Source organism: Clinocottus analis, unplaced genomic scaffold, assembly GCF_023055335.1.
Source record: "Clinocottus analis isolate CAN_PGR_092001 unplaced genomic scaffold, fCliAna1.0.p SCAF_2, whole genome shotgun sequence".
In the NCBI taxonomy this organism is placed as follows: Eukaryota; Metazoa; Chordata; class Actinopteri; order Perciformes; family Cottidae; genus Clinocottus; species Clinocottus analis.
This window is the reverse complement of record NW_027175931.1, coordinates 2,869,229-2,896,952: the sequence shown is the minus strand read 5'-3', so window position 1 is coordinate 2,896,952 and position 27,724 is coordinate 2,869,229. Positions and strand designations below refer to the sequence as shown.

General features: G+C 45.9%; 1 protein-coding gene across 1 annotated transcript in view; it reads left to right on the top strand.

Moving 5' to 3' along the window:
- LOC137790192 (calsyntenin-2-like) overlaps positions 1-27,724 on the top strand; it is a 217,653-nt gene that overhangs the window by 25,776 nt on the left and 164,153 nt on the right. The gene's annotated exons all lie outside the window — the stretch shown is intronic.

The window sequence follows — 27,724 nt, the reverse complement described above, 5'->3', positions numbered from 1 at the left end:
CTTTTATTTCCATCATCCCACAGAGTAATACTGCAGTATGAGTGTAGCTGCAATAATAATCACGTAAGGGGACTTTTGAATGTTTTTTGTGAAACGTTATGATCGCTTAGTCTTTTTGTGGAGTTTACAGAATTATTAAAACTTAACAATCTTTAAAAAAAAAAATGTAAATCCACACGTCTCTTCTCACAAGGGTTACGGTGCTTATAGCAATTAAAATGAATTAAATTGGAAATGTGGAGGAGGAGATAGCACAGTTTCAGTTTTGAACAAAACTCATTTTCGGGAGACAGGAAAGAAGGAGCGTCGGGTTTATAAGGTTAAAACCCAAAAAAGCGTGATTTCCCTTCCTACGTGACTGCACTCGACATGTTTACAACTCCCGCTTAATTACCTGGAGTGAGCGTTTCCAAGGGGATTGTTTTAGCAGCGTGATTAACAAAAGATGTTGTCACGTTGTCCCCCGCTGGTCGGCCCGACGGGCTTGCAACCAGGATTGCATCCGAATGAGCGGCTGTTTTTTTTTTTTTTTTAACGAAGCGAGTGGTGCGGCGCCTTGTGAAGGCTCTCCGGGCGAGGTGCCATCTCCGGTGAACCGGCCCAGCGTTACAGCAGGACATTGAAACCCGTCCTTGGAGTGAGATCCATTCCCACTGAACCACAAGACCGCACTCCGAGTGGCCTTATCTGTACTGATTAAGCGTTTTTAAAAATATATATACTTCTAAATCCTCCTCCCAGTGCAGAGCAGCCACTTAACTCCTCTTTTGCCTCCCACCAGTCATTACCTGTGGCCACAGGAGATCAATCTAAAGGAGGCCTGACTGCTGCGATAAAAAACCTCCCCTCGGTGTCGGCGCCGGACACGGAGGGTGGGGAGGGGGGGTATGCATCTCCTCCGGTGCCCGAGGCGGGTGACACTCGGCTGGGGGCGACGGGGGAGACTCGCCCGCCCGATGTCTTATCAGATCCAACACGTCCCCCGCATTACCTCTCCGGATGCAGCCGGCCGAGCGCTCTAATGCTTCCCCCCGCCGCCTGAGCGGTAATTGTTTGATTACCGACGGCTGGCGGGTCATTAGAAAAAGAGGAGAAGACGGACGAGGCCGTTAAGCGAGGGAACGTAGAAAAATGTGCCCAATTGTGCTTTTATGTAGACGTCACTACGGGCCGACGGCGAAGGGTGTTGTAAATGTGACTCAGATCGATGCGACGCAGTAAAAGCACTTTAAAGGACAGCATTAGCTTTATTGGAGGAGAAATGTGCTTTTATTTATCATCTTACGGCTTTTTTTTTCTGTTTGGCTTCAAGGGTATAGTCAACAAAGAGGAAGTGACATGAGCTCCGACCTCCATCACTTGTACGTTCAGCCGTTTAAAGCTTACTGCTCCCAGAGGATCGATTTCCAGCCGTATAGTGCTGCAGGAGGGAGACGTAGCGCGCATATAAAGCCCACACATACATACATTATTGCCTGTGCACACTTTGGGGTCATGATCTCTAACGGGCGAGGAGATAAACAGGGAACTGAAATAACTGGGCCCGGGCTTAAACATTTAATACTCTTTCATCATGTTTTGGGTTGGTTTGTCCGGCCGCCGAGTCGAGGATTAACTGATTAGACTTTAAGGGTCAAGGTTCATTGTGACCGGAGCTCGAGAATTCATCCGCTTGCGACAATTTCACACAAACGATGAATTTATGAAGGTTTGACGTGGACGTAACCTGCAGTTTGAGCAATTCTAGCTCAAATATGACAACAATTTTTCCTCAAAAGTTGTTTTTGTTGCAACACTTTGCCAAAGTCCCTCCCTTGGCCACTCGCATGCATGCATCATTAATCCCATTAATGCATGCATTAATCACGCATAATCCTAAGTGAATCAATAATTACCAACGCGTGTGGATGCAGGCTGATGTGTTTTTCATGTGTTTATGTGGTGGTAAGTACTTTCATATATGCACGTGAGACTCTTTCTTTGGTTTTCTATTCCAAACTGTGGATCTCAGCTCGTTTTTAACCCATTAACTGGAGGAAACATGGTATGTATGTTGACATATATCACAATCAGAACCATTCATTGCCATGTTCGCTTTCACATACGAGGAATTTGTCCTGGCGGAAGGTGCACACGTTGAACATTTTGACAATAAACACTTCACAATGAACAGAGCATGAATATTTACAATGAAATCTACAGCAGAATATACAAGAAAGTTCAAATAAAGTGCACAGTCAACAGATAGCAGTACTTTATGGTGGCTAGAAAATTGTCTCGGGGTGACTGGTTTATGTATATATATATATATATATATATATATATATATATATATATATATATATATATATATATATATCCTCTCCTGGCTTGTCTGCCACATGCAGGTATCATCTACAGGACACAGTTATTCCACCAGAAAGGCCAGTAATGCGCCATTACTGCCACAATGCTTCCACTCGGGGTCCATTACAGGCACCGGAAACTGGACGCAGGCGTACCAAACACACACACACACACACACACACACACACACACACACCTAGGCACACACACGCACAACGCCACCGAGATGTTTTTTTTTTTAAAAGTCCGCTGAGAATTGCCCGTGATTATTGTGGTTACCGTGATTGCTATCATCGACTCCCATCACGGCCATTATCAGCGCGAGCGTTTCCCGGCGCGCTCCTTTCAGCCCGGCGCTCTGTTTACCCTAATGTGAGCCGGGGGGAACATCGCTGAGAGGCGTCTTCCATAAACACCTTGTTATCTCTCACTCCTTCTCTAATTTTCTCTCCATTCGATCACTCCCGCTCTGGTTTGCACCGGGCTCGGCTCTCCGGGCTGCGACGCAGCTTGAATATCGCCTGTTTGTTTTCTTGGAGGCTCGTGGCTGTTGTGTTGATGCTTGGAGCTTTACAGTGGTTGTGTGTGTGTGTGTGTGGTTGTGTGAGTGTGTGTGTGTGTGTTTTCCCCTGCCACCCACCACCTCATGAACAAAAAGATGCCCGCAACCTATTTGCAGTTAAAGAGGTGCCAGAAAAAAGTGGGATGTAAATCATTTCTGCCAGTGATGCCCACACATTTCTGCTCCTTTGGCTCTTGTTTTTTTCCTTATTTTATTTCATTTTTTTTCTTCATTACCCGTCTCTTTCCCTGCTCTCTCTCTCTCTTTCGCTCCCTCTCTTCTGTGCGAGGCAGCCTTAGCCAAAGCACTCAGTCAATTCTGCACAAATGGGATTCTCGCAGTCCAAATAGAGAAGATGAAAACGCAGAGGCACATGTTTGAAGGGTGTTAAACGTGTCACCCAGTTAATGCGTCCTCAAACACGCAGGAAGAAGAAGAAGAAAAAAAATGAAAGACAGATTGCAAGTCATATTAAAACCCGATTCCCCCGGAGAACGGTCTCTCCGGCTGCTCTGCCGGGTGTCGGCAAAAAGCCACCTCGCGGCTTCATCGCTGTTAAATGCAACGCAACTGTGGCCTGGATGTAAAGTAAGCTGGGCTTCTGCTCGCTCCCGTAGCTCAGATTTTATTTAAATGAGCACCAGAAGCCGCGAGTGACTCCTGAGCGACGGCTGCGAGGAAGAACCCGCCGCTATTTGACGAGGAAATCTGGTCCGTGCTTACCCGCGAAAACGTATCACAAAAGCTGGTGGTGGAAGTTTGGCACGTGCTCTTGGTGATGTGTGTTTGTGTGTCTGTGTGTGTGTGAAATGACATCAGACCGCCACTCCCCACCTGTCAGTCATGGAGACGTCAGAAGGAGCCGGATGTGTGAAGGCTTTATTGTGTGAATCTGCGGAGCCACAGACAATGCTTGGTTTGAGTCTGACTGACACACACACACACACACACACACACACACACACACACACACACACAGACTATTTGATGAGGAAATCTGGTCTGCGTTTACCCGGCAATAGCGTAAAAACTAAAAACACAAAACTGGGGATGGAAGTTTGGGATGTGGTCTTGACGATGGCTCAAGTATGTGTGTGTGTGTGTGTGTGTGTGGTTGTGTGTGTCTGTGTGTGTGAAATGACATCAGACTGCCACTCCCCTCCTGTCAGTCGGATGGAGCCGGACGTGTGAAGGCTTCATTGCGAGAGGTGTGAATCTGCGGAGCCACGGACAATGCCTGGCTTGAGTCCGTCTGACACACACACACACACACACACACACACACACACACACACACTTCCCTACCAACCTTTCTCGCCCAGGGACTTTTTTATCAGCAATTCATTCCCCAGTATCTCGGCCATCAATCACTCCGGCTTGTCCTCAAACAGCAGCCATCGCCGCGGACGAGGAGACGAGGACATGTATACACACACGGCCAGACGGGCAAAGAGAGAGGCGGCTTTTTTTAATTAAGATTGCAATCGACAGGCACTTTAAAGAGATGAAACTTTGCCTCATTTTTTTGGGTAGAGGGGGGGGGTTTGATCCTGAGTTGGCTGTAATTGCCCTGGGTTTACCCTCACAACTCCGAGTGACTTCGAAAAGAAGAAGAAGAAGAAGAAAATGTCATCGCTTCGCTACGTCTATTTCTCGTCGAAATAGTTTGTCCTTCTCCAGGTTGTCTCTCTCTGCTCGGCGCGGCCGGTCACGGCGGGTTTTATACTCGTGTTTTATTTCCAAAGAAGTTCCAGCGAGTGAACCCGGCAGCTTCTGTCACCTCGACTCATGAAAAGCAAAGGTGCAGTGACAACATTGGCACGGAGCATAAATACTGAGCGTCTAATCCGAGCGTGAAACCCGGCATTCTTGGGAGCCGAGAGCGAGCGGTGGCCTTGAACCTCGAAGCATTGTTCGCCCATTCAGAGCTCTTTCTCTTGCGCTTATTCACAGCCCTCGCTCCCTCGGTGAGAGCGCTCTGCTGGCGCTGGACGCAGGAAGCAGCAGCAGCAGAGAAATCCATGTGTTTGCAGTGGAAGTCAACGGGCCACGGCTACCAAGTTCGGCCGCTACGTAGCCTGTTGCTAACGGTGTGTCTGCTGAAACATGCCGCTACTGGACAGTTTTCAAGACACCTTTTTTTTCAATGTTGTGAAGACGACGTCGTTCTGCAACATCTGCGCTCGGCAATTAGAGGTGTGGTTGGTGACGAACCGGTGATAAACGTTCAGCAACTAAGTCAGGAAACTAAGTGTTATTTTGCTGTCTTTTCGTCAAAAAAATGATGAAACGCTCAGAAAGTAAAGTTTTACTTTAATCGAGCCTCGCAGCGTCCATTATCAGACAAAAAATAAGTCAAGTGACGTTTCCTACGGGATGTCCGGAACCACAACGTTGATTAACTTCATTTAAATTGATGAAATACAGCAAAGCATTGTGGGAAGAGTTCTATGCAAACAGGACAATACAAAACAGTTCATTTCATGTGATTACATAAACCTGTGGCCTCGCCGTCACTTTTGTGCACGGCCGTAACGTTTTACGAGGTCGTTAATAAATACACTTTACCAAGGTGGGCTCCAACAAACGAGACGTCTCTGTCACCCTCAGAGCTCGTAGGAGTAAAATAAGGTATGACAGATATTTGCGGGTTGTATATTAGTACCTGAAAAATCAAAGTGCGGCCAAGCTTCTTCGACTTTTAAGACTGCGACGGCTTCCGTGGTCGAGGGATGTTTCTTTGAACGCGTCACATGTTTTAAGCTGAAATTTATGCAAATTTTAATACCCAGCATGCCCCAATCCGAGCAGGTTTAGGCATAAAGGTTATAACTTTTCCATTTTTAAACTCAACGACACAGTTTTTTTGGACTAAAATCCTACAAAAATATTATTAACAATGTTCAAACACAGCTTTTGAAGTTTTTTTTTGTATTGGCTCCAACAGCTAACATTGGGTCACAGGCCAATCACAGCGTGGCAGCTACCCGGCAATCATCACCAGATTTGTCTTCTTTTTTCAGCTGGTTTTGTGTATTCGCAGCCAGTCGCGCTTAAATGTTGCGTTACAGTGGCCCTCGTTACCTGGAGAGGTTCGAACCTGTGGCGCTAACATTAGCGAGCCATTAGCAGCTGAGGGTGAACTGTAGGGCCGTAATGGGCCTTAACTCGCGCCCACTCCTCCGACCTCGACCTTCTGAAAGGTGTCAGAACGCTTAAAACTAACAAGTACGAGACGCCGTCCTTCCACCCCCTGAGTGCTCGTGTATCTCCTCTCGCCTGCCGCCATCGTCTTCGTCAGGAAGACGATGGCGTTTGTTGCGTTTCCGCCATGTCGTGCGGACGAGGATCAGCTTCAAAAGTAAGGTTTTTCCGCCAGTGCGAGATGAAAGGAGATCAATTTGAGAGTTACTTTTTTCCGGCAAAATAAAATGGAGAGAAGGGGGCTCTTAGCTCATCACTGGAGTGAGATTACGCCGAAGAGAATAAAATGGTGGAAAATGGGCTTCTACTTGCGTGCGGAGGTCGCATTTTCAAAGGAAGCCGGGCATTTGAATACACCTTTGAGTCCTTCAGCCGCCGATGCTGTCGGCCCACGTAATGACAAAGGGAAGCTCGGGCTCATCCGTCTCCATTTGTTCCCCCCCATCCTCTCGCTCCCCCGGCTCTTTGTGTTATTACCGGGGCGGCCCCTTAGTTCCCCTTCATCTCCTTGTTTTATACTGTTTAGTCTTAGAGATCTGTGGATTTATAAAGTCTCTGTTCCCACTGCTGGGGAGACATCGGGGGGGTTTGATGTCAGCGGATCTTCGTAGCATTGTGTTGGTTTCAGCCGACGCTCGTGTTGGACGACACGTTGTTCGACCACGTCTAAGGACTGGGACGCGTTACGGTTTTGGTTAAGTAGTTTGAAACATATTTGAGTTAGAATAAATCATGTTTTTATACAAACAACATGTACATCTCTGCTACAAATAGACACTTAATTCTACGAACAACCATTTTGTTTTTGGACGGAGGTGTTGGAAATTGGTTTTGCGGTCTTTTTTTAAATATTTGACTTATTGTAGCTCTCATTGTAAATAATATGGATGACAAAATCTTTAAAAAAATAAGTTGCGAGAAATAGTGTTTGTTAAATTTAAAATTAGTGTTGATTATGTCGCCCCCTGTGGACTAAAGTGGTAGTGTCTTTAAAAGCACCAGGGTCCCTTTAGAAAACCTCTTATTCTACTGCAGCTTGCCGATAGCTAGCGGTTGTCGATAGCTAAAAATGATTAAACCTTGAATAAGGAAGGTAGCGCCGTAGTAGCACTTTAGTAGCATTTAAATGGCACTTACTGACAGCACTTTGTAGTTTAACTTTTGTTGTTGTGAGCTTGTACTCAAGGTTGAATGCACTTACTGCACTTACTGTCCATTACGCTTTGGACAAAAGTGTCTGTAATGTTATATTTCAACACTTAATCACTGTTTATAAACTGCATTTCCCAAAGACCACCTGGCTGTCAAACCCAGTGACGCTTTTTGACATTTAGGTTTGATGGTATTTGGAAGTGAGATTAAATTATTACTTTACGACGGTCTGTGACACGGTGGGTGTTTCGTAAGTCAGTTCCACTGTTCTTACTCAATGTGTGTTAAATTTGAGCATTTTAGGGGCGATAAAATATCAAATTCAGTCAACGAGGAAAGTGGGATTTTGGCCACAGATGGATTTTTTGTGAAGTCAGATTGTATCTGCCAACAGATGTCCTGGCTGTCGCTGCCCCTGTTTGGATGGTTCAGCGTAATTATACAAATCAACATTTTCCAAATAACGGGTAACACACACACTGTCGCGTCAAAACACGTTTGAGCAGGCATTGAAACAAAGAGCATCTGTGAACTCCAAGCAATCCTAATCCTAATCCAACTCCTATTCCTACTATTCTGTGGTCTAATACTACAAACAACCAACTGCTTCAACAACCATCAAATCATCTCAAAAGAAATATAAAAACACCAGAAGGGAACCGAGTTGTTTCTTTTGTACGGTTTGGGCTGAGCTGAATGTTCTTTCACACCAAGATAATCTAATAATACTATTCATTAACTATATTTCATGTACTTAATAGCAGTGTATGGAGTCCAAAATCCCGTGATTTCTGTTCGCTGTCTCTCGCTGTCGGCCGGTGTGTCGAGGCGCTTCACATGAAACGGGCTTTGTGGGCGGATATTGCACACACAATGCTGTGTGTTGATGCAATATTTAGTAAGGAGGATTTGCATTTTGCCTCAGAAAATCAAAAGGTTTCTTTTTTTTTGTTGGTCTTTTGATGACTCACCGGCTTCCTTCTGTTTGCGCGTTGCATTTCTAAACCAGGCTCGTGTCTTCATTATTAGCACGCTGCAATTGTCACCAGTACTTTAAATTGTATAAGGAGAGGACACACTAAACTAGGCCGCCTCCAGACCAGGGGATCAGAAGGCCAATGATTAATATTCGAGGTCCGCTACGAAAGAAAATCATATATACAAAACAAATTGTTTTCTTTGGGAAAAGAGCGGCGAGAAGTGTAGTGGGGCCGACTATTCATCCAAGTATTTATGAAGTCCGGCTTCAGACTCATTTAGTTATCCCTCTGACAAAGAAACGGTTCCTTCTTCCGGACCTAATCGCTGCCGCTCGGCCTCTCTTCGGGGGATCGTTCACGTATAGCGGTTATCTGATGTATTCCCACATCCCTCTTGCAAATAGCTACTGTACGCGGCGTGTTGGGTTTTTTTCAAAATGGATCTCTTTTCACACACTTGTCACTTTCCATCACGCTCGGAGCGCGAATGTTTTACGGCCCCCCACCCCCGTCGATCCGCAAATCATTTAAATCCCTCCTCATCCATCCGACTCGCCGACATTCAGCCGGAGCGGTTATCAATACACCGCGATCGCTTCATTCCAACGAGGGTCGCGGCAATCAGAAATATAGCAAAAACAGCACCAATAGGCTCTTTTTTTATTAGTTCTCGGTTTCATCAAAGAGACCTCCCCCTAGAAATATACTCTGTGTGTTTTATTTTTTTTTTTCTTCCTTTCCTTCCATCCCCGGGAATCAATCTCGGTAAGGGCCGGATAATTATTGTAGTAGGCACAGGAGCCAACTTCTTTCACCGTGGCAATTAACAAGGCTTGTTAACATCAAAGGCAAGAAAAGAAAAAGACCAGCGGCACGGCTTTCAAGCAGAAAGTGTACTAAACTCACAAGAGGATCGGCTTACTTTGAGACTGTTTAAATGTCCTTGATTTGAGACCAGCGAGTGGAGAGGAAGGTTTTTTTTTTGGCTGAGAGACGAAGGAGGAAGGAAGACTGTGATTAGTGTATGATGACTTCTACATAGAAGTGTCTTATTTAAATGTACCCAATAAAGTCAAATAATCCCTTATTAGTCCCTCCGCTGGGGGGAAATTACAGGATTACAGCAGCATTGCTCACAAATGAAGATAAAAATCAAGTAATAAAATTAAACAGGAAAAAGAATATGAAATATACAGATGGAATAGAATTGTATATAAAGGTACTTCAATATAATGGATAGAAAACAATAGCCGCTTTTGGTTTATGTAACTCGTTTTTTAAAAGTTTTTTCTCCATTTTTTTAAGAAGCTGCACATCACTTAATTATAAATAATGTTTTTTCTCCCCATTTTCTTTTTTTCTATTATTCTGTAAGTGCTATTTAAAGGAGAAAAACATGTTACTGTCACCGCTTTTGAGGATAAAGAACAAGAAACGCATCTCGTCTCTTTCTGGGATCCTATTTGTTATCGAGTGCCGGTTGTTTTGATGTTCCTCATGAGCAAATCCGGCTCTGCGCCCAAGTAAATTTGACAGGGACACCAGAAAAGCCTCTTTATTTTTTTAATATATATATATTTATTTTTCCCCCACGGAACCTCAATCACTCGTGGTGGACTCGTCAAAAAAAAAAAAAAGAAAAAGTTTCTGCTCCCAGACACATTTTCAACTTTCAACTTTCCTTTCCGACAGAAGGAAATGGGTAAATGTAATCCCCGGGCGAACAAGCTAATCTGCTTACTCTCTCCATTGTGGATTGACTCGGCGATGGCAGAGAAGGCAGGTGATAAAAGAACAGTACAGAAAAAAAAAAAGGTTTTATTTGACTTCCACCACTTCACTCTTCCTCCGCTCCCCTTCTCTCTTCTGGATTATCCTGACGTCTCCTTTTTCTCCAATCCCTTATCCTTCTCTTTTCTGCCGGGGTCGGCATTGATACCTTTCCCTCCCGGAACTTTCCGTGTTTGGTACAATGTCGTTGGTTTTTTTTTTAGTTTTTGTTTTGACGCCTTATCTTTTCGCGAGAGTGCATCGGAGGGGAACACGACCTTGCCAGTGCGTTGCCAGCCTGCCAGGCTGTGGGTGGTAGATAGCAGTTACACACATGCACACACACTAACAGACACACACACACACGTAACTCGGGTGTTTTCTCTTCGACGCTGTGGAGGATACACGGATATTTGTGTGACAACAGAGGGCCTTCGGGCGGCGGTGACATATTCGGAGGACCGCCGGGGACGAGCCGAAGGGCAAAGACGACATCGGTCACGTCGGCGTTTTTTTTTTTTTTCGTTAGCACGGCGCCGTTTTGTTGGAAGTCCTTGGAGGATGTGACCCTTAATCGCCCCCCCACCCCCTTTAGCAATGACTTACACCTGTGAAATCTGCAGATAAACTCTCCAATCTGTCATTTCACAAACCACATATGAGAGGATGCACTCAGGTGGACGGGGCCAAAGAAAAGAAAGAAGTGATGCCTTTCGGGAACAGTATACGACGCCTTCAAAGATTTAAGAGGGAAAAAGTTGGTCCCGACCAGCAGGGATGATCTATTATCCATTGGCCCCAATGTTCTGTTAGGAGTACATATGGGCCTTTTCACGGCAAAAAAAACTCCAACTCAAAAACAATTATCGATGTTTTATCACCTTGGCAATCTGAGAATAGCTATAAGTCTTCTGTGGGAAACCCAGCTGCAAACCATAGTTCAATACAATGGACTTTTATATTATATAACACGCTATAAATATAATCGGCGTTGACGGGACTCTTTACACAGTGCAAATCCCAAGTAAAGTCAATTTGGATTCACGGTTTGGTTCTCTTGGATCTGACTAATGTCCTTTCCCCCCCGGTCCGCTTCACACTCGGGCTGCAAAAACCGCTCCGCTGCATCTTCATATGGTTAAGAAAAACAAAGACATTTTTATAAACTCTTGTTATTGCAAACCGACGGCTCGCAGTTTAATAGGCATTTTTAATGTGGTACTTAGTTATTGAAGCATGTTATTTAATACAGTAATTACAAGCACTAAAATTAACATTTGCTAGTTTCCAAAGTCACCGGAGCAGCGACACACAGGCCGCCCGATAAGACCGACAGTCTGTGGCAATTTACGTTAGCCGGTGTGTTTTTTTTTTTCGCGTTGCACCAGCACATTTCTTCAGACTTCCATTTAGCGGTATCAGCTTTGTAAATGGAGTGATGCTCAATAAACTGCGTACAATTTGGCACCGGGCTCAAGGACAGGAAGAGAGAGAGAGGGAGGATTGTATAGATGGCAGACAAATGAACTGCAAGAAACATAACGATATGTGAAAGTAGAGGGGGAGGAAGTGCTGCAGCCCGAAAAAAGAAGAAGTTGAACTTAAGTGCCTGTAATGCTTTATTGTGCGAATCACTCATAGTCTTTGTGGGTTTTTTTTAAAAATATATATATTTCTTTTTTATAAAAATCGAATGAAAGCCGGGGCTGTGAATTTGAGGAACGGCGAGGCCTCCAACAGTCGAGATAAATGAGCTGCGGTCCGGCTGATCAGATTTTACAAACCATCAATCTACATCAGGCTTTGAGAAGAGAAGATGGAACTGTTTTTAAATGCATTTCATGACGCTGAACTTCGTGTGTGTGTGTGTGTTTGTGTGTGTGTTTTGAGTGAAAGAGTACATTTCCGAGTGTGAGCGAGTGCGTCTCCACGTTTCAGCACACAACCATCCCGCTGAGCGCACGCTTCAAACAATCTTAAACATGTTTTACATCATATTGCTTCCAATTATCAACACAAAGTGTCGTCGCAGGTGATCGTTAAGGCCCACCCCTCCCCACACACACACACACACTTTGCCGTCGTAAACACACTCCCCCCGACAAAGCAAATGAGCGTTGATGTCATCCGCCTCCTGGGAAGTGAAATAGACTCTTCTTCATGAAATGCTAATGCTGCAGCGGCTCCCTGGGTGGCTTATTTATGTATGTATTTATAATTTTATTATGTGGTGTGATACATTATGTGAATATGTCTGCTGTGAGGCCCCGTGTGGCTGGCATGGCGAGCTCTGGAGGCCAAAGGAAATACAAGAGAACCACAGTAACATGATTATGAGAGGATAACCCTGTACACAACAGCATGCATGTGTTGTTGTGTGTAAAGCTTTTCCTTGAATGTGTAGTGCTAGCTACTTTCAAACTGGTAAATCACTTGTTTGAGGCTAGCGTTTTTAATTTTATTCTGGTGTGATACACCGTGTAAATATGTCTCCTGTGAGGCCTTGTGTGCTCTTGAAAAGATAATTTACATAACGGGGAACAAAGGAAGGAAATACAAGACAACCACAGTAACTAGCTTGAGGCTAGCTAGCTTGAAACTAGCGTAAAGACAGTGTGAGTGAAAACTACACTAATGTCATTACGCCAATTAGTCTCAAGTTTTAGCTTCTTATTTGATGTATATGTTATTTTTGTTAAATGTAATTTAAAAATCTCCATAGTTATTTAACAGCATTTTGATCTCATGCTAAGTCACGTGCTAGCAAGCTAACGCGAATCGTTTTCCCACTTTGTTCATTAACGTTATTATAAATCCCGCCGTTGCACAGTAAGAACTTGCAATTAGACATAAACATTAAACCTTTACATAAGAACTTATTTTAGTGTTACAACCACTTTTTTGGGGGGTATTTTTGGCAGAAACGTTGGACTGAACTGATGAGAATGTTTTTAACCACAGGGCAAAAATACATCAGCTCATTTTTGACAGTTCGCCATGGGTGTAAACTGCAACACTGGCTGGCGTACAACTTTTGATGCTGTAATTTTAGTTTACTCGTTTCATTACCGGCAGAATGGAGCGGTCTGCGGACCGGCATTGAGGCCGTCAGGTGGGAAACAAATTACACTTGATACCAAAGCGAGAGCTCAATGAACTGTCTCGTGAAATCAAACTGTTTTTTATGCGTTTCGTGTCCGAGGAGGGGGGCGGTGGCCGTTAATCCCGGTTACAGCCGCGACGCCGTCATCCAGCTCATGTCAGGATGAGCGCTGATGAAGTGCCGCGTCCGCCGGCCCGAAATGCGGCTCGTGTCCGGGGCGAGGAGAGGAAAAAAAAGCACCTAGACGGCCGTAAACAAGCGAGCTAAAAATACCCGTAGCCTTGAACGACCGACCGGGCCGGGTGGGGAAGGCGGGAAAGCGGAGAGGAAGGGACGGGACATCTGCTGCCTAACGCCGCTCACTGTCATGTTTTCTCTGCATCTCTAAAACATTATGCAGTCGTCGGGGCGATCTGCCAGCTCAAACGAATACATTCTCGCTTCCTCACCCCTCCCCCCAAAAAAAAGCGAGAATCTCTCGCCATGCAGCGAGGACGCATCTCGAGCTTCCAGAGTCTGAGCGGCTGTTTGCACGTATGTGAGCATCTCAGCGCCGCATGTGTGTGCACATGTGAATGAATATATGAATATAAGATCTGCAGGGAAGCGGGTGTAGGAGTATACATCCTGCATGTCCTCAAGATCAGACCAGAATGGGTCTTCCACACACACACACACACACACACACACACACACACACACACACACACACAGATATATTTAGAGCAAAAGCTCCTGTCCTCCTGCACGAACCATCTTGAAAAACCCGGATGGCCTTTCTTGTTAATGCTGCCCATTACTTTCCCTCGGCTGTGGTGGATGGAATTTCCTGTCGGCGTCACACTCTCACCGCGTGGAGCATTTTCGGGCTAAGTAGTCCAAATAACACGACACTAAAAGCCTTGAGAAGAGCTTTTACAGCTTGCATTTTACCTTTTAGAAGCCTCTTCTCTCCCGGACACTTTGGTTTCTATTTCCTCCCCACTTTCCGGCTTTTAAACCGCGTTACAGGGTCTCTCTCGCGCTCCCATCATGCATTGCGGCGTTATCAAAGTCCGCCACCCGCGGTTTGTTAATCACACCGATTGGGAGTGTGAAATGGAGTGTTCACACTTGGTAAAGTGGCGCCCGTTGCCGCCACCGCCGACTGTTTAGTTTTGGTTACAGGCGGCCATTTTGGACGGTTGCAGACGACCTCTGCGCGTCTCTCGAGCAGCAAACTATCTTTTTTGCCCGCTCAGTTTGATTCGAATCCTTTAGCTTCTCCGTTTGCATGTTACCTGGTAAGATTTGTGTGGAAAACACAATTCATTGAGTCATATTTTAGTTGGCAGCAGCCGCGATGTAGCTGCACTTCAGGCCCCGGACAAGACACAGCTGCGTCATACAGTATTTTAATTGAAGAAGAAGAAGAAGCAGAAACGGCATTATTGCGCTATTGAGTTCTTCTTTCTTTGCTTTTATTCCCCAATGTTTAACCACAGCTACAGGCCTGCGCTCCAAAGTTGTGCCTGCAGTGATTGGAGGGAGCGGGGGGGCTAAACGCGCCATCAATAGGACTCATTCAACATTTAACGTTTAACACAGGACCGGCCTTCAGAAAAAAAAGCGCCGGCCAATCGTGTACCGTTGGGGAAATAACAGGACGGTCGATTTGTTTTTTAACCCAGCTGGCACCGACCTGTTTTTTTACGGCCAGGAGGCCGACGAAAAGCCGCGAGCTTATTATTTAATCGGGTCATCCGTCTAAACGCTAATTAGAATCGTCTACTCCGCTGGCTTTTACTGCGCCTGTACGTGTTCATGTTGTGTGAGGGAATAAAAGAAAGAAAAAGGGGGTCGGAAGTCTGCCGTCTCCTTGTTGCCCCCATCGGAATGACAGAAGCCCTTAATTGCACATATTTGGACATTAAAATAAATGGTCCTCTTCTTGGATAGTAAAGTCACGGCAGCAGCAGCAGCTGGCCCGAAGTGATAACACTTCATTTACCACGAGGGAAGTAATAGAGGCAACTGAAGTCACTCTGCAGACCTCTTCAGCGCGAATTAAAGTCCCTACCTTTGTCGTCTATCCATCAGAATCAGGCGACAGAAAGTCTGAGATTGGTTCTGAAAAGTTAGCATGAAGTTAGTTGCCCATTCTGATCGCTGTCGAGCGGTTTATACGACTCATCCTGACACTTTTCAGAAGGTTTTAAACTCCAGTCTGCAAGGAATTTTACGACAAAGTTACGATCACATCACTATGATATCCACTCTGCCAGGCGGCTGGTTCCTTTACTTTAAGAGGTGGTTTAAAATGAGTGAGAGGCGGACCAAAGATTTTAACTTTTGGTAAGTAGCGGAAGCTAATTTTACATCCGAGTCAAGCCTCCGCCATCTTGGACTGAAGGAGACTGAGGGTTTATATCAACAAAACGCCTGAAAAACGTTTTGTACAAAAAGTAAAACAGATATTTAATGTCTTCCTTTGGATGAAACAGTATTGAATGTTTGTTTTTTTGTGGGTTCAAGACCCCAAACAGCACTTTAGGGTTTTTAGTTCACATAATTGTCTAAATGTCGTTTTCCGAAAGCCGGAATGAAACCTCCAAATTTCATTTTTCACACTCAAGTATGCCTTTATTGGCTTAAAATATGTATACAAAATACATAATGATGTCACCAGGCAGCCTTCAAAAAGCCCATGGGTGACTTTAAATCATAAAATGCAATGTGCTTCTCTGGCCTGAAAGAAACCTGCCAAATGTCCTTGATGACAACACAGACAAAAACAGAATAGACTCGTGTCCTCAGCGGTCGCTACAACCTTGAATGTAAAGCGGCCGCTCTGTCAAGAGCGAGCACAAAGCAAACAGCACAGGCATTGATGCCGCCAGAGAAATCTCTGCGCGGCGTTGTCTGCCGATTCTGAGCTTTTTAAAAAAAATTCCACATGTACTGTACCGTCTTGCTGCCAGTGTGTGACAGGTATTGGAAAGATTGTTTGTGTCTGTCAGCACTCCGGGAAAAAGAAAAATCTATCTTTTTGTAAATTGGTGTCACTGCGTTGAGACGCGGACCACAGCGCGGCGTCAAGCGTTTGTAGTCACGAGTAGTCTACGCGTCTGGCGGCGGCGGCGTGATGATGTCGGGTGAGATTGGGATTTCTCTGCACGGCCGCTGGAGTGTCAACACATCCTCGCGCCGCACTCTATCAAGGCTCCTCGAGGTGAAGAGTGCAGCAGACGAGTTCAGCATCATTTCAGATGACTTCCCCTCCGCCGCTGAATACAAATTTGGTGTCGCTGAGCCGAATGATTTCTTTTACACGCAATTGCCCCTCGCGCAATACTAACGGACAAAACGGCGGTTCAGAAACACACGCGAGAACCTGTGCAATGCAACGGGGAAAGAAACTAATATATGAAAAGAAAATACGGGAAGCCAAAACGCACAAGCGGCCAAGATAACAAATGCAACATTAAAAAGCATATATATGCATATCCAGTCGACTCAACTGACGTTCTCCAGGGGGAGCCTCATGAAAGAGCAACAGATTCATGTAGGGCTCGAGTTATTGCTCCTTTAGAATAGTGTAAAAAAAACAACAGCTGGAAAAACAAACAGAAACTCTCGTCTAGTTTCTCTCTCACCTGGTTCATCTCTCACCTAGTTTATCTCTTACCTGGTTTCTACTCATCTAGTTTCTACTTGTCTGGTTTTTCTTTTACCTGGTTTCTACTCGCCTGGTTTCTCTCTCATCTGGTTTCTACTCATCTGGTTTCGACTCGCCTGGTTTCTCTCTCACCTGGTTTCTACTCATCTGGTTTCGACTCGCCTGGTTTCTCTCTCACCTGGTTTCTACTCATCTGGTTTCTACTCATCTGGTTTCGACTCGCCTGGTTTCTCGCTCACCTGGTTCATCTCTCACCTAGTTTATCTCTTACCTGGTTTCTACTCATCTAGTTTCTACTTGTCTGGTTTCTCTCTCATGTGGTTTATACTCACCTGGTTTCTCTCTCACCTGGTTTCTACTCATGTGGTTTCTACTCGCCTGGTTTTTACTCATCTGGTTTCTACTCGCCTGGTTTCTCTCTCACCTGGTTTCTACTCATCTGGTTTCTACTCGCCTAGTTTCTCTCTCATCTGGTTTCTACTCATCTGGTTTCTCTCTCACCTGGTTTCTACTCATGTGGTTTCTATTCGCCTGGTTTCTACTCATGTGGTTTCTACTCGCCTGGTTTCTACTTGCCTGGTTTCTACTCGCCTGGTTTCTACTTGCCTGGTTTCTACTCGCCTGGTTTCTACTTGCCTGGTTTCTACTTGCCTGGTTTCTACTCGCCTGGTTTCTCTCTCGGGTTGATAAAATCCAGCTCATCCACGCATTATTTTTATATTTCTTTTTGCATTTGACTCCGCAGCGTTTCTGCATTTTTGCCGCTGTGGCCGCCGTACTTCTGCCGGTTCGCGCCCCGATGAATGAAAGATGGAGCTTCCTCCCCGCTCCCTCGACTCAAAGAAAAGAGCAGTCCTTTCTAAGTACGAGGGATGTGGCTGGATGCCACGGATGCTAATAAAGTCACAACGTACGAGAAAGGTCAAATGGTTGATCCCATTACCCTTCATGAGGGGAGTGACAGTGATGGCTGCCCCTCCAGCGGCCCGGCCAAGGAATCAAAGCGCCGAGGCAGCGCCGTGAACTGCGGCGGCTTTGCCTGTTAATGGGACCTTAAATCACTTTACTGTCTACATTATTTAACAAGCCTTCATCTTTTTGATGCAGTTGCGCCATCGGCCGACATTAATTTACATCAGTCGTTTGACGTCGAGCGGGGCCGAGACGATAAAGACGGACGGTTCGCCGTTTGCGGGCGAATGCCACCGCGAAGTCTTGGAGAGCCTCGCTTCCCGGCTGCATACCCCCTCAAGACGGACATTTCCTTCTGCACACATTTATTTTTAATCATCAGGGAACATGCACAATGTTCATTACAAGGCCGTTGCCGGCAGGGAGGGAGGGACGACCAACACAACCATCGCTCCCATTAATCTGCCGTCTCATCGCCCGTTCTTGCAACACAGCTCATGACAAGAATAACGCGATTGCTGGAGCGCCACTGGGAGGGGGGGGGAGGGGTGTGTAAGAGGATGAGGGGGGGAAATGGCAGCTTTAATACGGCGGATGATAAGGTAAGTGAGTGAACACACAGCACCCGTGAACCCTTCAACCCGGGATCTCCACTTTTTTTATTTTTATTCATCGATTATTTTTTTTATTCGTGGTTTCCGCCTCTCCCCTGTTCAGAATTGCAAATCAGCTCGTGTGTTTCTTTACAGGCGAGGTGGGAGATAAGGAGCGGGTTGTTTCGCATATCAGCAATCTGAGCATGTTGTTCATTTCGATTTATTTATTTCTCTCCCGGCGTTTATTTATCCCCCCCCATCCGCCCGCCCGCCACAATGTACGGTTGCTTGTTTTACCCACACACACACACACACACACACGTGAGTGGATTTGTTGCTCGTAAAAATAAACAAAAAAAGGGATAAAGATGGATAGCTTGTTGGCGTGTGATACGGCTCAGATTGCGCTGTATTCAAGCGTGCAGGGACGGGCGGGTACAGCAAAAAAAAACACGCTTTTCCCATTGTTTGTGTGTGTGTGTGAGGCGGTTTCTGTGCATTGTGTTCCTGCGTGACCGCGTGAAGATTCACTCAGACGGGGAAAAGGTGGAGGCGGGCAGATGAAACTTTGGGTTGGGCTTGAGTCAGCGGCGGCGGCCGCGGCGGCGGGCGATGATGATAGGTGAGCCCAGAGCGCCGCCTGGAAGATGGATGCCGGGAGATCACAGAGCCGCTCACCCGACGCGGAGCGACGCGGAGGCACAGGCGTGGAGGAGAAAACAAGATAAGATGTAGACACACACAGAGAAATGCACACACGAGGCTGTCAGTCGGTGGAGGTGGAGTTGTAGTAAAAAAAAAAAAAAAACACCGAAAACTCAGTTTCATCGTGAACAGAACAGAAAGAAAAAGAGAAGAAGACCTGGTGGACCTGTAACATCGGAGAAGCGCCGGTGGGCAAGATTTGTTAGGACATTTTGATGTTCACACGGTAAAAAAAAAACACACACACACTGGGATTTTTCTTCTTCTTCTATCATCACACTCATATTCTCTCACAATAACCGAAGAAAACCCCAAGAACTGCCGGGTGTTTGAGGCTCTCACGTCGTAGAAAAGTCTGTTTTATTTCTCGCAGATTAGCATAAACAACCCTGTTTCTTGATCTCTTCTGGGTGCACACAAGACCGCCTCCAGGCTTTAAACACACACACACACACACACACACACACACACTCTCAGCCTCTTTGGCAGTGCCTCATGTGCCGTGTCCACTCGACCTCTTCGCCGCACAGGGTCCCGCCGCCGCCGCCGAGCCCTTTGCCCCCTCGCCGGGCAACAACGCCAATCTGGACGTCTATACTTAGCCGTGTGACCGTCGCCATGCTGTCACCATGGTAACTGCCAAATGGCACCTCCCTCCCCCCTCGCGGTCCCTTGTCCCGACACCTCGACCACAGTGAAAGGTCACGTCTCTCGTCTACTTGCTCCGTCGGTAACGTTTTCAAACCTGCGGTGTCGGAAAAGACCAAAAAAAAACACGACGAACACGAAGGCTTCTGGTTCTCGGCCTTGTGCACAAGCTACACACACACACACACACACACACACAGTTCTCACACACTCGCGTTGTAGTGGAGTACGCCATTGGTTGATTTTTTAGGAGCGCTGCCACCGTGCATGCGTAGCTTCAGCGGTGATAAACAAGGTTTACTCAAGTACTAGTACAATTTGAAGTACTTGCACCCTTCTTTGTGTTTCCATTTTCTGCTAAGTACTTCTACTCATCCAGTAGAAGTACTGTGATTCTTATTCCACGACATTCATCCGTCACCATGATCTCAATGCATTTTTTTTTAAACTTTTTCGGCAGCTGCTATTTTGAGCTTTTGAGCTGCGGGTCTGACTTCTGTCAGCTGTCACCAGCTTCACGAACGGCGACGCAACCGGTGCAGCTGCCGTCAACCACCCGACCCTCCGCTGTCCTCCACTCTGCCGAGCTCCTTCTGTGTGTGTGTGTGTGTGTGTGTGTGTGTGTGTGAGAGCCCCGCAAACGGCGTAAAAAAACCACCACGCCCGATAAAACGACAGCAACCGTGACCGTCCATTGGCGACGTTTGGCTCATTTATGTGCGGCCCGAACTCTCTCCGTCTTTGGTGCGTGATGTGCGGCAGAAACACACAACCTGACGTGCAACAAAAGCCAAAATATAAGTTATTCATGTAAAAAACAAACAATGAACACTCAACAGAAATCAATTAGTGTCGGTAAACTCGGGCAAAAGCAGCGAGAAGCGAGGGAGGCGAGCGTCGAGGCCAAAATCATTTAAGCGAGATTTGTTTTTTTCACACTTACATAAAATCCTTAATGCAAATCTCGGCTTTCCAATGTCAAGCACATGCATTATATTTCTTCTTTTTTTTTTTTAAAGTATTGTGCTCCGAAGTGTGCACTGAATTAAATATCAGCATCGGATTAGGACTCCATCAATATTGAATGAGGGAAATGATTGGGGGCAAAAGACAGCTGTAGCTACTGGTTATTGCTCAGTTTCACATTAAAGGGAATTCGGCTAGCTTAAATAATACAATGCATTGATGAAGGGGAAACCAGTCGTTCCCTTTTGGCTTGTGACCCCCCTCTTCTAGCTGTTTGACGTATTTTATATAGCCCAAAATCACAAATACAAGATTGTCTCGGAGGGCTTTACAGTCGGTACACATGACATCCCTGTCCCAGGACCTCACATCGATCAGGAAAAACTCCCCAAATAAATAAAGTAAAAACCCTTTAACATGGGAAAAAAGGGAAGAAACCTTCAGGAGAGCAACAGAGGAGGATATCATGTGACCAGAATGAGCAACGTTACATGAATATGACAGAAACTATTCATATAATGAGTAGTATACGGATGGTTCATGACAGTCCATGTCAGTGGAAGAGGTAGAGAAACTGGACTAGTATATATAGAGTATATAAAGTATTTAAATCTCCAACAGCAACAGCAGTGAAATGCTATTCGGTAACTAATAATGAAACACTTCCCCCCCGCTGTGACACACAGCTTCATCCCGGATAACATTCGTTCATAACACAGCAGACGCTTCCTGGCGCTCGTCCCGCGACGGCGTTCGCGAGCGAAACGTGACGAAGACGTTGTGTGACGAAGACGTTGTGTGACGAACGGAGAGGAGAGATAAACGCATTAACTCTATCGTTTGATCCGGTTTTCTGCATTTTAGAAACACTTAAAAAAAAGATTAGATGAGTTTCTCGCACCCCTTTTTTAAAAAAAAAAATGTTTTCTACGCCTTCCTCACCACAGCTGCACGCTGCTTCATCGACTCGTTGGATACCTTTTTAAAAAAAAAAGCAAAAATGTGTTTGAATTCTCTGCGCATCCCAAAAGCAAACCAAGAAAGAAAAGACGACAACAAAGGGAATCGGTATCGGCTGCCGGGCCGTAATGAGCCTTCCCGCCCGTCCACCTGATCGCTCTCTGCCCTCCCGCTCGGTGTCGCGTCACAGCTGCCAGCGCTAACAATGGAAGTGTTTGTCGTTCACGTGCACCTGGTGATCGTTTAGGAGGGGGGAGGGGCTTCGGAGGAAGGCCTGAAGAGGCCGACTCAGCGACTTTATTACTGGTTGAGGCAACTTTCTTTTAGGGCGATGGCTGCTGGCTGCGTTCACTGGGACAGAGTTGGCTCAGCTGGATTTTTTTCTTTCCCGGATCGGTTTCAGGAATCTAGTCTCGCTTGTTTTTCGAGGTTACCAAACCTCGCTTTCAAAGCTTTTACGATACGGGTCGATCAAATCAAGCGTTCTGATTGGTTGAGAGTGAGTCACGGGGCAGTACTGTATCTACAATAATGTACCTAACAGCACCCCTGAACAGTACATTATTGACAATACAGTACTGCCTCTCGTCCATTATTGCTGAATTGAGCACCACTCAAAGTCCACCATGTTAAAGTAGTTCAAGTAGTCGTATGAACCCCAAATAAGTACTACTATTTGTGGGAATACTGCATATTTTTTAACAAAAATCACCTTTATAACATATTCTGATCATAACGATGAATATCCAGGATGATCTAAGCAAGATTTTCCAAAAATGTCTTTTGGAGCGGTCGCCTCCTTGTACAAACTGTTTCACCGACGTCCCAGAAACTAGTACGACACCTTTTTGGAAAGGCTAAGAGCTAAAGGAGCTAAATCTGCGAGCTCAACGCCGCAGAGAACGAGTGAACGTCCTCCAGAGGGGAACCGTCGGGGTCGCGGGGGTGAATCCCGGCGGGCTTCATACGAGCGGCACCAGCAGTCGTCTGCCTGAAGTGGGCTCGTGGGCGCTCGCTCTCTCTCCGGCATCCATCCCTCACTTTTTTCCCTAATTCTCCCCCAAAGCGCTCCACAATCCCCTCCACCCTCCACACCTCCTCAAATCAATTCCTAAATCCAATTAGTCATTGCATTAGACTGTGAGGGGGAAACACCACTGTGCACTGTAGCCTGACAAATGTTTGTCTGCCGCTGTTGTTTGTTTGCCGTGTGAGAGTTATTGATCAGAGCGCATGAGGGATGAGGATGTGGAGGGCGGGAGGGGGGGAGATAAGTGTTAGTGTAAAGTGAATGTGAAGCACTTGTCTGCTTCAGGGGGGGTGGAGGGAGGGGAGATAAAGACGACTGATATGCAGGGAGGAAGTTCTGCATGCGGACGAGAAGGTGGGGGGGGCACATCTGGCAACATCTGGAGGGAGAAGAAGGGGAAAAAAGCAGGTGAAGAAGACAAGATATAGGAGGTAGGAGGGAGATTAAGGGAGGGGGAGAGTGAAAGGGATGATGCCAGGCCGAGCCAGGTGCCCACTTCAAGATGGAGACGTGAAAAAAAACAGGGCGAGCGAGATGGATGGATGGAGGGAGATGAGAGGACGAGAGGCTGATTCTGAAGGGGATAAACAAAAGAGGGCCGACGAGGAGGGGAAGAGCGAAGGTAGATCAAAGGGCCCGAGCACAGCTTCAAGCCCTGAAACCCTCCCGCCATTTTTTTTTTTTTTTTTTAAGGTTCTCGCAGCTCGAGCGAAGCCGCTACAGGACTCCTCGACGCGGCGGCGCGATGCCGTGGGCTAAAAACCTGGAGGGAGGGATAAATGTGATTTTTTTTATTTCCATGGGAAATTAGCGCAATACAAGAGCGTATAGCGGGGCTAACAATAGACGACATAATAACCAATTAGCGGAATTAGCGGCTATACAGCCGAACAATCGGGAACACAATGTACTCATTTGTGAATTTTTCTCGTCACACATAAATCATCTTGTTTTTCACGGGGTCCCCGAAAAACGAGGCCGCGTTGAGTAAACGGCGCTAGTTAGTTATTCAAATGTACGCGCTCGTAGGCGAGAAGACGAGCTACCGCCGCCTCGCCGTATGCTACGCTATGTTCCGTATGCTACGCTATGTTCCGTATGCTACGCTACCGTCCTTAAGCTTTTATTTTTTCCCAGAGAGGTGAAGATGGAGGATATCGGGAGAAAAGTCCAGCCCGTTCTCGTCTCGTCTCTCTTGTTTCTGCTGCTCCTGCGTTGCAATTTCAACATTTCAATATTTCATCTAATATTTCCGGAGCAGAGAGAGCAGAGGGGTTGCTGAATTATTTAGCGCCTCGGGAAAAAAAAAAAAAAAATCTGGGTGAGGAAAAGTCTGACGCGCTGATACACACACACACACACACACAACACTAATAAACACGCAGGCGAGCTGTAGATTTATGACGGCGGTGGACTTTTCGCCGGTGAAAAAGTGTGCGATGGTCATTGTTGAACTGTGACCTGGGAGGCAGAGAGGTAGATCCATCAGAGGACTGATCCCCTCTGTGCTATAATCACCATCCACAGCCCTGTCCCGGGGCTGATGGATGACCACTCTCTAAACCGTCTTCTCATCCAGCAGTCACACACACACACACACACACACACACACACACACACACACACACACACACACACAGTGACGCACGGCCACCTATATATCAGCGAGCCTCCCTCTTTTGGTTATGTGACATTTGTTCTGCGTTGTAGATTAAAGAAATCCTGCAGGGATTTAATATGTAGCCTTTCTCAATAAACCATCAGCGCATTGTGCTTCGTGCTCGCCGGCAGCGTGACGGCCTTTGTGCACCTGCCGGAAGTATAATTTGGGGGTCTTTATGTACTCCGGCGCCATTTGTAGGAACTCATACGTCCCCCTCATGTAATTCCTGTAGAGAAAATGAACAAGGACCCGGTCGCCATTGTGCCGTTGTCACCAAAGAAGGAAACGTTTATTATGGCTTCAAAAGGACGTCTTAGTGGGAAGAAACAGTTAAGGAAAAGAATAAGGGGAATTAGAAGGAGGGGGGGGGGGGATGCAGGCGTCAGAAATATAAATAAGCAGAAGGGCAAACATTGAGATGTAATATATAAACAGTTGGTAGGAACACAGAGAGAAGGCTAGACATATTTTCTTGGGGAGATTTCTTTCGAGAGCTGCAGCAAAAAACAATAGGATTAAAAAAAAAAAAACAACACTCAGCTGTAATCAAATTTTAACGTATTGTTAATTCGGCCCCCAGAACAAAGACGTGAAGCGAGGGCAGAAACACGAAGGGAACAAGTGTGCATGGAACCAATTATCCTCAATTACTGTGTTTGCAATTGTACTGCTGACAGGCGGAGAGAGGGGGGAGGGGCGGGCGGGCGCACAATGGGCATTTATTTGCTTGATTGTGACCCTTCAATCAAAAGGCATTCACTGGAATGGCCCCTAAAGCTCTGCCGATGAAAAGGTAAAGAAGTCGGGACCGTCCACGAGATGAGAGCAGGAAACAGCCGGGGAGGCAGAGTTTAGTCGGTGGCGAGTTCAGAGAGTCGCGGCTTCATACTGACTTTCTGGTTGAAGCCTGTTCATGTTGAGGGTCGAGTTCCTCTTTCAACACTTTGTCACACCCGAGTTTGTTCAGTTGTCTGTCAAAAATGAACTTTCGTGGTTTAAGGAAATTAACAGGTTTTTCGCTCGTGTACTGTCTCTTTAAAATAAATAATTCCAACAACGTTTTTACATCGCTTTAACGTTTGCAGTAAAAAAATGTTTTTTTTTTCTGGCGCTCACAAACAGTACCGCTTTTGTCCACAGGGACCGCCAAAATCAACACAAAATAAAAAGCGCCTCGTACCGTAAACGTCGAGGTTATGAGCCGCTTTCGGTGGTAGTAGCCAGCTAGCAGTGCCACGAGCTCTTCGCTAGCTTCCCGCTAGCTACCCGCTAGCTACCCGACAACCTAAGGTAGCGGGACCAGCTCCGGCTCGACGCCAGACTCGAGCAGCTAGCGCTAGCTGGCTACGGCGGGGACAACCATCGAAGGAAGTCGCGGCTAATAACCCGACTTTTAGGGTAACTTACAAAAATTCAACCGTTAGCCAACCCAAGGTATTTCATCAATACTCATTCATGGTGATGTCACACGAGCTTATTCCTCCGTGGAGCGCTGTGACCTTTCGCGTCATTTAAATCCACTGATCTGTGTTTGTGACCCATTTCACAAAAAGCCCTCGTTAGCTGAGAAAAGGCGCTTTAATCCAGACCTACAGGAGCACAGTGCATTAGCACGCTGACGGATACCTCGCTATTGACTCCCGCCAGCTAGTGTGTGTGTGTGTGTGTGTGTCTGATCAACTCTCCAGAGCAGAGCTGATGCATATACCTCGATCGATACCTGGCCTCCGATACCAACCTTCATACACCCAGAATGTCTGAGGCATGGCCTCTCTCTCTCCCTCTTTGTACCTCGCTCTTTATTCTGCAGCCTGTAGTACGGCTCGCGTTCACAAAAGAAAAAAAATAGCATCACAATACGGCGCGTCATCATCCAGCTCGCCGCTCCGTCTCCATTTCTTTTATTTTTCCCCCCGATCCTCTATCTCCTCTCCGCGTTATTTCACCTCTCTCTTTCTCTTTCTCTGTCTCCCTCGCTGCCTCCATTCTCTCTCTCTCTCTCTCTCTCTCTCTCTCTCTCTCTCTCTCTCAGTAGCCACCTATTACTGATGAGTCGATTTCACGATTCAGTGATGCAGAGCGGGTACAGTAGAACATGCGGCGTGCGAGTGTGAATAACAATAGCTGTCCGCGCCTCGTGTGAGGAAACCATAATTACAAACGCACACGCCTCGTGAAAAGTGTCCGTAAAGTGTCGCTGTGGGTTGAATGCGGCGCTGTGGCGATCGCCAAAAGGTCGGCGTGATCCGGCCTTTGTCGGTGTTCTTTATTTAAAAAGAGAGATCACAGAATTGTTTCGTACTCCAGTATTTACGCTTTTGTTTTGGGTGAATTAAAAAAAAAAAAAGAAGAGATAACCCAGTTTCTTTTTTATGCTCAATATTTTGCCGAACACTCCCCTCGTTATTCTTCCTCTGCTTCCGTCTTCCTCGTGTTTGTGTGTGTGTGTGTGTGTGTGTGTGTGTGTGTGTGTGTGCGCCGCGGCGGAAATTAGTGCCATCATTAGCTATGCATGGGGAAAAGAGCGAATCTCCATTAATTATACTTCTTGATTCCCTGGCATAATCAAATCAGGGCATCTTCATAACAGCCGACTGGATTGGTTTCCCTCATTTGTGTGGAATGAATCAATATTTGGATCTGTAATTGAAGTGGGAGTAATTTACGTGCATTGGCAGATATATATATGTGTTTATGTTGCAACACAAACGCACATTTTGCACACAGCACGCTCACGTCTCAGGTCAAGGCCGACCGGTGGATTGAGACGAGCGCTGCAATTAGTTGCCGGTTTGCCCGAGAAATGCATAATTTATGTAGTTCTCAAACTTTCAGTGATGAAATTTTTGTTTCTGAGCAGCGCCGAGCGATTCTGGCTGCACAGAAGATGTAATGCACAGCGCTGTGGCGTCAGTGTCTGATTTAATACACAATACAATGCAGTTTATGAACATCATCAATATTTTATTGAATTTGTACACCAACCCTCTGGGGTATTGCGTCACGCCGGTGTGATATACAGTGTTTAACGGTTTTTAAATATATAATATTTCGACAAAAATTGGTATTAGACATTTGTTTGCATGTATCTACACTGCTTTTGTGATCATGAGACCTTTGCTAAATCAATTTTCTATCACCAAAACATCGTGTCTACATGAGTTTTCAGCTTTTGGGCCGTATTATCTGCCTTATGACAATGGCGCCTCATTGAGTCGAGAGCTATTTTAGATGTAATACACGGGTGTGAATCTCGTATGCAAAGTCCTTTAAAAGGTGAATTTAAGAAATTATGTAAAATCAAAAAAAAAAAAGGATTAAATAACAATTTCTAAAGGATTTTTTTTTTGCAAGGATGCTAATTTTTAATGTGTTTTTTTTTTAAATCTCACGTACCTTGCATGTGCCCGTCACTCATGGAAAAGAGGCAAAATGAAACGATATCCAAGAGAACGTCTTTGTGAGACTG